Below are 10,316 nucleotides of genomic sequence, written 5' to 3' on the forward strand. Positions count from 1 at the left end.
AAGCAAAAGTACACAGTGGAGCAATTGTTGGGGGTGGAGGAATGCTGGTGTTCTGCCGCTATCGCTGTCTCACCCTTAGGAAGACATGAAAGAAGGACTCAGCCAGAGGGATGCCGCCATGTGTGCCTGGTCACAGAAATTTAGTGCAGCAGGGCTCCAGCTGTCCTGTCTTGCTCCCTGGGACACTGCCATGAGGATAAGGTGCTGTCCTGCCTACTCTGTCTTCCCTCTGCCTAGGACTGGCTTAGTGCAGAGTCCTTGCTGTTGGGCTGCAGTACAAAATATTTGGAGAACTAATAAGCAGAGGGGCACTGCGAGGGGAGGTGGAAAGTGAACCAATTCCTCTCTTCCTCACTCAGTGGTCTATGAGTCAAGAAGTAAAAGGGAGGCAGAGAAAAACCTCAAAATGGCACCTTAAGCCAACAGGCGAGGAGTCAGCATTGCTGAGCCCTCCTGTGTAGGAGGGAGCTCTCTGCATGGTCCAGGAAAGCCCAGAGCTGTGGCCCTCACCCTCCCAGCTGAAGGAGGGGGTTCCTGCAAAACCTGCAGTCTTGTTTTTCTTCCTTGAGGGGGGAAAGGTTGGGGGAATGCACAGACGTATGTGAAATCCCATCTGTGCCATGGCAGTGATGGGCTGGAGGAAAGCCTGTGGTCGCTGGAAGATCTCCAGACACCATCTGCTGACAACTGACTTGAAGCAGTGCAGGGCAAGGGAGGTTTGCATCAGGGTAACCCCCAGCGCACCCCAGCTGCCTCCCTCCTGCCTGCTCAGCACCAGCTCCAATAAACCTCCAGCAAAATGTGCCACGTGATGGGGAGGGACACCCTAGGTAGGCCCTGAGGTAGAGCACCGTGGGTTGATCCATTTCAGTGCAAATGAGAGATCTGCACACCAGGGCAGGGTTTGCCTCTCTCAGTTGGCCAAGGGTGCAGCACTAAATCCCCAGGGGGGCAATCTAAGCTTTGCCTCCCCTGGTTCCATCTCCAGCCCCCCCAAGGCTGCAAATCCTCAAATACCTTAGAGACTATTATTCCTCTTCCCAGCTCATGCAGAGGAGGTCACAGACCTCAGGCCATTGGCCAAGTCTTCTACTCCTTGTCCATCTAGGATGAGGGCCAAAGCCGAACAAGACAATCCAAATCAGCATGGAGATTAATGTCTACACATGGGATTTTTTCAAGCTGCAATGAAAGCTAAGCCCTGCAAGTGCCACCCAGGGATAGTTTGGCTCTGCAGCACCCTGGCTCTTCTCATAACTGTAAATTTCAACACCAGAGGGGGGGTTAGAAATGCATTTTCATATTTACTTTGTCTATTAAATAATGAGTTTGTGCTGAACAAGCCATGGGGTTTTCCTGTCCTGTAATCATCTCCACTGGTCAGTGTAAAACCATAACGTGCTGCAAACCCCTCATGGTTGCTGGTCTCCTCCCAAGAGTCCTTAGCTGGTAAGAGAGGTGCCTACATTGTGCCTCCGGACAATGCAAAGGGAACACTAAAGCTCTCTTTGTCCCTCCTCCAGTCTCTCCTCAGGAGATGCTGGTGTTTGGACCACAGGCTGCATCCCTGCTTTCCCATCAGTGGAAGCACAGCTTGTTTCACAAGCCTTAACCACTTGACACACCACTGGCTTAAGAGGCAACTTATTTTAGATTTCAGTAAGTCTCTGACTTCCTCCTGTAAAGAGGGCATCAATATCCATCTGCTTAGAACAGTGCTCCTCTGCCCTGTCCACAGCCAAGGAGCCACAGCTACCTTGTGTGCTGCTGGAAGCATCCTGCCAGTGGGCTCAACGTGCATTTGAGCTGGGAAGGGGCAAGAACTGCCCCTAGATGCCAAGTCAGGGACCTGCTGACTTTTACCTCCATCCCTGTCCTGCGGTGTGCTGGATTTGGAGGGGATGCAGTGCCAGCTACCGAGGTATGCTCCAAGCTGCCCACAGCCAGTGCATTTTTCTTGTCCCTTTTCCTTCCTCCAAGTCAGGAGTATTGGCTGCATCCTTTTCACACTCCCCTACAATCTGGAGCTTCTTGCTTCAGCAGGGGTTGCTGCTGGGTCCAGCTGTACACTCTGCCTTGTCTCTTTTCTTTAGCTGTAGCTCTCCATTTGTGTGCTCTCAAAGCTCACCTTTCCATAGGCCCATGGTAAAACCACTGTCTTCTCTCCCTTCAGCCTCTCTGGTGGCAGGGGTTGAGGCGTATTTTGTTAAGTTTAACTTGTTGCAGAAAGAGGATGGTAGGATGGGAGAAAATGATGCCTGAGCCTCCCAAAAATCCTTACTTCCAACAGCTCCTCTCTTCCCCTGGTGGATCCCACTCCTCCAGTACTTCTTTTCCCCACTCCAGCAGCAGCCTCAGGTGAGGAACTGTCTCCAGTGAAAAAAAAAAAAAGATGCCTCATTCTTCTGCTGAAACAAGGTGAAGGGAGACACTGGCTTCTCTGTGACCATAGACAGAGCAAGGTGTTTGTGTTCCCCTCTTCCAATGCCCCCCACCTGCTCTGCCTGTCCCCTGCATCCCACATACATCAGACCACATCACACTATGCCTTTCCCCACCACTGCATCCTGTCACATGCTCGGCCCCATTCCAGCCCTACAGGCCCAGAACTAGGTCCTCATCCTCAGCCCCCCAACACCTTCTCCTTAGTAAGCTCATCCCTCCTTTGAGAACTCACAGGCTGACATCTCCACCCAGCCTCTTGCCCTCATAAACTTTGCTGGATGTCCCACTTGCCAACTTGAGATCATCATGGCAAAAATAGGATTCAGCTCCAAGTCCTCTCCACCCTGCTCCGATGGGTAAATCCATGATTTTTTTCCCATTCCCCAAACTCCCAACTTTACCACCATGTTCTGCTTCTTCTGTTTTCTTCACCTTTTCTACTGGAAAATCCACCTGTGTGTCAGGTACCTTCAGCTTCAGCTATTTCAAGCTCTGGGCTTCACATTTCCCAACTCTCCATCCCAGATCCAAGCACGGCACAGCCAAGCACATGGGCAGAGCTGGTATTTCTCTCCAGCTGTTTCGACCACATCACCCTCATGCCCTTTACTGGCCATGGACACTTCCCTCACTCCCAACTATCTCATTCTCCCTCCCTGGGCATGTTCAGCCTCACCCACTGCTCCTTGCAAAGCAATTAAATCACCGTGGGTGACATTAATGATGCTGACGGAGCGTAAGTTAGCACTCACATCCTTTCCTTCCCTCATACCATCAGTGAACATTACAGCAAATCCCTTTGCATATTCCTTCAGCAATGAGCACAGTAATTCTCCTGTATCTCCTTCTCTCCCTTTATCCATGAGTTTACCAGCTGGCTGTAGGGAAGCAAGGTGATGGAGACAGCAGGAAAGAAGAGTCTAGGACCACCAAAGAGTAATACTTCAAGGACAGAATGGTGTATTACTGCATGGGGAGGTGAAAAAGAGGATCAGTCCTCCTTAGAGCTGCCACACCACAGTAATTGGGAATGATGGGCCTCATGTCAGTCTGGCACAGGAGAACCCACGCTGGGGTGACCATCACTTCCACCTGCACTTGCTGAAGATGTCAGTGCCTTGGCCAAGCAGAGTGTCCTTCAGCAGCACAAGGCTGCAGCACAAGGCCATGCTGAAGGACGGACACCCAGCAGAGCAGAGCCTTTGACAGCAGCATGATACCATGACGGCAGGAGGGCGCCCAGCCAGCGCTCCTCAGAGAGGCCTCCCGACCCTGACTGCCAAAATCCTGCTTTAAGCACAAGAAAATAAATTGTGCAACTTGCCTTGGACTGAATTGTAACACTCAGTGCGGGTGGAGGGGAGAAAGGGGCAGGAGCTGCGCTGAGGATCGGGCCTTGCATCACAGCATTTAGGCTGGACCACAGTAACACCTGGTGCTTGAGCAGCACCTGCACCGGACTCTGCCCTTCTCATCCCTCACAGGTATGCCCAGGAAGTTTCTGCAGCCACCAAGCCACCAAGCTCCTACTCAGGGAGCCAGAGATGCAGCCACATGCAAGCCTCATTCTTGTGCCTGTGCTCAGTCCTCAGGAGCTACAATCTCTCCAGACCCAGCAACACATTCCTTCTCCCATCCCAGATCTGACCGTCAGTATTTCCTCAAGTGCATGTGCAAGGAGTGTTGCCTGGGTGAGCTCCATACCACTGTGGATCCCCAAACTGCTGTGGCAGTGCCTCAACACTAGATGTTTGGTCCAAAGCAGCTAAATGATCCACCAGGATCCTCTCATTCCAGCTCTTCATCACCACATGTGAAAGCACAAATTGCAAGCCTTAATTAGAATCATTTGCTCAGCAGTGCAAAAAAATAACCCACCCCAAACCCCTCAGTGGCTGTTGAGCCTACTTGTCCCTCTCAGCTCTGGTCTAGGACAGTTGTTGCATTATCACAGCTTTGTTCCTGTAATTTACATGGGCAGACAGTGATGGGACCATGGGAAACAATTTTAAACTAAAAGAAGAGGGATTTAGATTGGATGTTAGGAAGAAATTCTTTACCCCAGAGGGTTGTGAGGCTATTACAGCAAGGCTTATTAATAAGAAGTGGTTGGAAAATGCAATGGCCTGTCTCTTCAGGTGTCACAGCCTCCTGAGCTGGGGGTAGCCAAACTCAGTCCATGAAAAGGTCTCACCACCACCTCAAGCCCTTTCCAAAGGAAGACTATCAAGCAGTGTGGCAAAGCAGGCAACCAGCAGGTAGGTAATCTGCCTTCACCAGTGACTGTACTGTAGTATAGGAACTGAAACTATGATGGCTGGTCACCTCTCACCTGTCTTATCATCCCCGGGTGCCCACAGGTGACCTCATAGAGGTACATGAAGCACTGCCAGAACTATGCACCTACTGCTTGCTCACCAAGTCAGAGCTCAACGGACTGTGACTTCTTCCCTACAGCATAATCTGAGAAGCCATCAGCTTCTCCAGCTCCCATCCTTTGGTCTGCAAGATGATTTTAACTACCTGCATGTACATCATGGTTTTGCTGGTTCAGAAACAAGAGATGCACAACCCCACCACATGTCAAGGAACTGTCAGAAAAATTGCTGTGGCCAGGAAAGGATGTTAGAACCAGAAGTGCTCCTGCATCTTCCCTCATATCTACAGCTTCCACCAAAGACACCCAGGAGAGCAGCACCTGACAGCATCAAATTTATAGGCTCAGAGTCTCTACTTTCCTGAAGGAGAGGAAGATGGCGTATAGAAGTTTATCAGAAAATAGCTCTTGAACCCAAGAATTAGAACTTTCTAAAGGGAGTTTTCAGGCTGCTTCTGAAAAAAGAGAGTCCAGGAGTCCTGTTGTACTGCAGAATTGCTTGTTGAGCTACTGTCCAGGGAAGAAGTTGTGCAGAAAATTAAATGTAGAAGGGTTATAGAGGCCTTCAAACTTGGCTGTAAAACAAGATGTCCAAGAATGACCACAGAAATACAGAATACGTTCAGAGCAGTGCAGAGGGTCAAGGCACTGGTTACTATGTAGCTTAATTTGAAGGGTGAAAAAACTTGGAATTCTGGGGGGGGGGTGTGGGGGAAACATCGGTATTCATGTGGCATCTCAGAATTACCAGGGGTAACAGATTTTGCATAGACAAGCTCCATGAGGCCAATACAAAGTGATGGTCTGCCTGCAGCCACTTTCAAGGAATCCATGAACATCACAGAATCACAGAATCGCAGTGTGGTTTGGGCTGGAAGGGACCTTAAAGCTCACCTCATTCCACCCCCTGCCATGGGCAGGGCCCCCTTCCACTAGACCAGGTAGTTCCAAGCCCCATCCAACCTGGCCTTGAACATTTCCAGGGATGGGGCAGCCACAGCTTTTTTGAACAAGCACTGCAGAACAGTGACACTCTCAAGGGGCCTGGGACCACAAGGGATGAGTGGGACAGACCAGACCCCCAGGATGCTGTGAAGAAAAGTGAACTTTGAGATGATCATGGGGGAAGGCAGAACAACCAAAGTGAAGAAGCAACAGTGGAAGCCCTGTAGATAGCTCATCTGGGACCTGTACTCTAGGGTGAGTACTCTGCTACCTGGCCAGCTGAAAAACATGCAACCATTTAATTTCCATCAATTAACCCAGCACATCTGGGAGGGCCTTAGAGCTGAGTTAGATGCAAATTAAATCAGTCCTTTGTGACTTTTTTTTCTCAATAAAGTCACTTTGTCATCTCAATTTTCAATGTGACACATCTAGGAAATGTCAGGCTGGTAAGAAATGCTACTGGGATTATGGTGACATTGGAGCCCCCACTCTGGGGCACCTGCAGGTTCAGGAAGTCAAGGCATCAATTACACATTGCCCTTAGACTTTTTCCTTTACCTTCTCTTGGTTAGAGAAGGCTGGTGTCTATCACTGTACCTGCAAACTCCACAAAGGTTGGAGCACAGTCCTGGTCTCCTTGGTGAGTGCCAAAAGGCACAGAAACCATGGTAAGAGAAGGCATTTATGGAATGGGAAAGCATCTTCCAATGCCAAGGTGTGAGAGAGCTGCCATCCAAGGGCTTTGTCAGATGAAGGTGCTGGAGGCAACAACATACCATTTAGGGGAGCAGAAGTCAGGATGAAGATGTGGCTGAGGAGGCAAACAGATTTCAGAGCTGTCCAGGCAGAAGACACCAGGCAGAGGCAATGGTGGAGATGTTGCCACTTCCCCAAGCATTCTCTGAGTTTCTCAGCCAGCATGAGCTGGAAACGTCCCAGAACCAAGCAAACAGCCCAGGAGACATTGATCTCTGGGCTAGTGAGGATGGTGCCTGGAGAGCAGGTGAAGACAAGGTTGTAGAAACCAATTAAGAGTGAGGCCAGTGGGATAAATCTATTTGAAATCTCCCTGCATGGCTCTGCCACAGTTTAAGAGCAGCCTTTTGGAAGTGCCCAAGATCTAGCAGAGCAGTTTCCCAGCTGAATCCCATGCATCTTCCCATGGTGCTAAGTCCCATTCGCCCACATGCTTCCCCATGAAGAAAACCTCCTAGTGCTATGGAGGCAAGAGCAGAAGAACCCGGTTGGGCAGATGGAGAGCAGCTGTTTCATCACTGCTGAAGAAGTGCTCAGCCCACTGGAGATTTGGGGGAAACCCAATTCTGCCATGGGGCTGAGCACTTACAGCACACTGAGGAGGAAGCGAAGGATGCAGCACTCAGTCAGGAACAGCACTGGGTGTTCCACAGGTCATCTGAGCAAAAGGGCCGTTCAGGGGCGTTCTGAGCACAGTAACAGACTCTGCACATGTTTTTCCAGCCCAACCCAGCTCAGGAGGGTCTGTTCTGCACCCTGATACAGCAGAGGCCCTGATCTTAACTCTGAAAGTATAATAAAAATCCCCTCTAATAGAAAAATGCACAATGGTCCTAATGATACCAAGCCCTTTTTATTTCCTTTGCAGTAACCAATGGGAAAACCACCTCAAGCTGCTTTTGTCCCATCCTATTTCTGTCTCCATCTCTCATTTCCTTCTATCCAATATTACCTTCCAAATTCCTACTCTGATCCTTGGATAATTCAAACATATTGCATTGCTTTACAAACTGTGTTATTTTATCCTTTTCACCTGCCACTTTTCTTTTAGATAAACACTCATAACTCGCAACACATCACTTTAACTCTTTGATTGTCACTGGAAATTGAACCAGCTGAGACCTTCACTGGGGAAATTCTTTCTTCTCCTTTTCTTCTCTGTTTTGTGTGTTAAGCCAAGCAAAATCTCACCTGCCTTAGCACTGTATTCAGATCATTTTACTTAAGCTCTGCCTAATAGTTTTACCAACTTCTGGCCCTATTGTATTTGTCTAGGCCTCACTTGTGGTGTAAAGCTGTCTTAATCACAGCTCCTTGTTGAGACCCACTTATTTCTTGCCCCAACCATCACTTCTCAGGATGTGAAGGCCCTGAACTGTGCACAGGATACAAGATTCAGATACATGCACACGCCGAGCACCTCACAACAGTTTGCCGTCCCAATGCAGTGAGCATGGACAGCATCATGAGCAGGAGCTGAGCAAAACACTCCCAAATGAGGAGCATTTTCCTGATGCTCCTTCCATACCACTGCCATCACCCAAAGTCCAGGCCTGCCTCGTCCTCACTGTTGGGTCTGAGCTCAGAGCTGCTCCAGCAACACATCTTACAAATCAGCAGAGTCCAGGCAAGCCAGAAACAAGCCTTGGTGGAGCTGGAGAACAAAAAACACAGTATGCAAAGGGAAAAAGTTGCAAGCTACAGTTCCCCTACAAACAAAAATCAGGAGCATTTCACTCCTCATTCTTACATCCATCACCCAGGGATCCCTGTTCAGTACCTTGGGCTTAGTTGTGCCTGCACTCCTCAAGACCCAGATCTACCTCCTGTAAGCATGGGATTAGCTAAATCATCTCAAATCCTTCAAAACATCTAATCCACTCAGTCTTCCCAACCTTAATCTGTTTTGCTTCCCCTAACTTCCTTCAGGACACAGGATTAAAGTGGGGTTTTGGTGGAGTTTGCTAAAGCAGGGTTTTGCTTTTGCCTGCGAAACATCCTGCTGGATATCCTGCTTTGGCCAAGTGCTACTCACTGCTGGGCCACTGCAGCCAGCAGACTGGTCCTCCACCTTGCACACACTACTACCGTGTCCTCAGTTCCAAGGGGCTACAGAAACATGTCATGTACAAGGCAGGTGAGGTGGTGTGGAGAGGAGTGACTCGAGCCCATCTTTTCCGCTCCCATGAGAAGACATCTCCCGGTATCTATCAGTGGATGCTGTCACCTTCTTCCAGGGCCACGCTCACCAATCTTTGGTCACCATTTTGAAGAAAAGGGCCACAGCATGGAGGTCTTGGGAGGTCCCACACTAACCACAGACCTCCTGGCCTGAGCACTCTGCCATGAAGCCCACGTATTGCATCTCCTCCTCACCAGCACCACTCCAAACCAGATCTCAGGAGTGGGACCAGATGGACTACAGCTCTGCCATGAGGGATCGCTGTTTGGAAACAGCTCACAAATCAGGGGCGATCCCACAGCCCTCTGAAAACTGCTGCTGGCTGCTTTGCCATGGGCCTCAAAAGGCTACCAGGAGGTGCCTGGGTTAACAGGGCTGCTCCACTGAGATCCTCCAGCTCAGTCGGGGTCACAGCCAATCTGTGTCGCAATGCCTCTCTGAGTCATCTGTTTCCTTCCAGTCACTGAAAATGGCCTCAAAGTTTGTACAGATGGTGCTTAATCTCCATTTGGACAATAGGTGTTTGGGCTTTTAAAGGACAATTACTGAAGGAAAGCAGGGGCAGGGACAGAAGGGTGGGAGAGGGCACAGGCAGGATGCAGGCCAGTAGAGCAGCAAGCAATGCAGGGCTAGGCATCCAGCAGGGGTGAAGCCACAGGACAGGCATCCTGGTTTAGCCCACAGAGGCTCAAAGCAACAGTCAGTGCTAAATCTCAGAGGTATGAGGACCAAGGGACCCTGTCCACCCAAGACCTGAGTCTGTCTGGGGTTTTCAGTCCTTGACCTGGCACAGAGCCCTCTCCCTGCACATTGCCCTGGGTTCAACATGTTTTGGGTAAGCAGCATGAGCATGGCTGCATGAAAGATGGTGGCACAGTTGGTGGCCTCTTCCCAAGGCCAGGATAGCACCTGGTAGCACCTCCTCCTGCCTTAGATGCCACCCAGCTCTGGGAAAGGACATCCCCTCCCACCAGGATGGACAGCTGATGCTACAGGAAACAGTGGTGAAGCTGACCTGCTCAAAGGGGAATGATGGTGTGTCCAGCCTGCAAAGGTAAACGCTCAGCAGCCCACAAACAGCGCCCAGGGTTTGGGTGCTAGCATGTCTGGAGGTCCCAGAAACACTCTGTACAACACACAGTGTGGTGCTTTCAAGGCCTGTCCACTCCTGCTTGCCCTCAGCTGGGCTCATATCAAGGTGAGTGAACTCTACCACCACCCCAGAACTGAAGCTCTGGTAGAGACCAGGTACAGTGGAAGGACAGGAATGGAGGGGGTCAGCTGATGCTTGGTGTGGAAGGTATCTTTTCAACTTTATACCAGCTAGTGCTTGTATTTCAATGCCTTAGAAAGCCTCAAGCAGCCTTGAGAGGTAGCACGGGCGATCTAGCACTTCAGTAGCTCTAAAATCGGTACCTGAATCAGCTGCAGAGCAAACACCATCAGCAGAAGCAAAGAGGGAGAAATATAGCTCCCTGCTCACTCAATTCCCTGCAGTTAGAAGCTTTCAAATGAGACAGACAACCAGAGACGTTCACAGGAAGGGAGCTGAGCTGAGAGAAATCGCGGAGCCTCCCCTCGACCGTCTTTTATTAGGAGAAGGGAAAG

The 10,316-nt window shown here is 50.1% G+C and overlaps 1 long non-coding RNA gene across 1 annotated transcript; it reads left to right on the forward strand.

Moving 5' to 3' along the window:
• Window positions 1–6: 6 nt before the first annotated feature.
• Window positions 7–4,910, forward strand: LOC108446921. The gene is made up of 2 exons (XR_001862259.1): window positions 7–4,703; window positions 4,806–4,910. It is a non-coding gene; the product is annotated as an uncharacterized LOC108446921 (long non-coding RNA).
• Window positions 4,911–10,316: the final 5,406 nt, after the last annotated feature.

The sequence above is a fragment of the Corvus brachyrhynchos genome, unplaced genomic scaffold (genome assembly GCF_000691975.1).
Source record: "Corvus brachyrhynchos isolate BGI_N302 unplaced genomic scaffold, ASM69197v1 scaffold525, whole genome shotgun sequence".
In the NCBI taxonomy this organism is placed as follows: Eukaryota; Metazoa; Chordata; class Aves; order Passeriformes; family Corvidae; genus Corvus; species Corvus brachyrhynchos.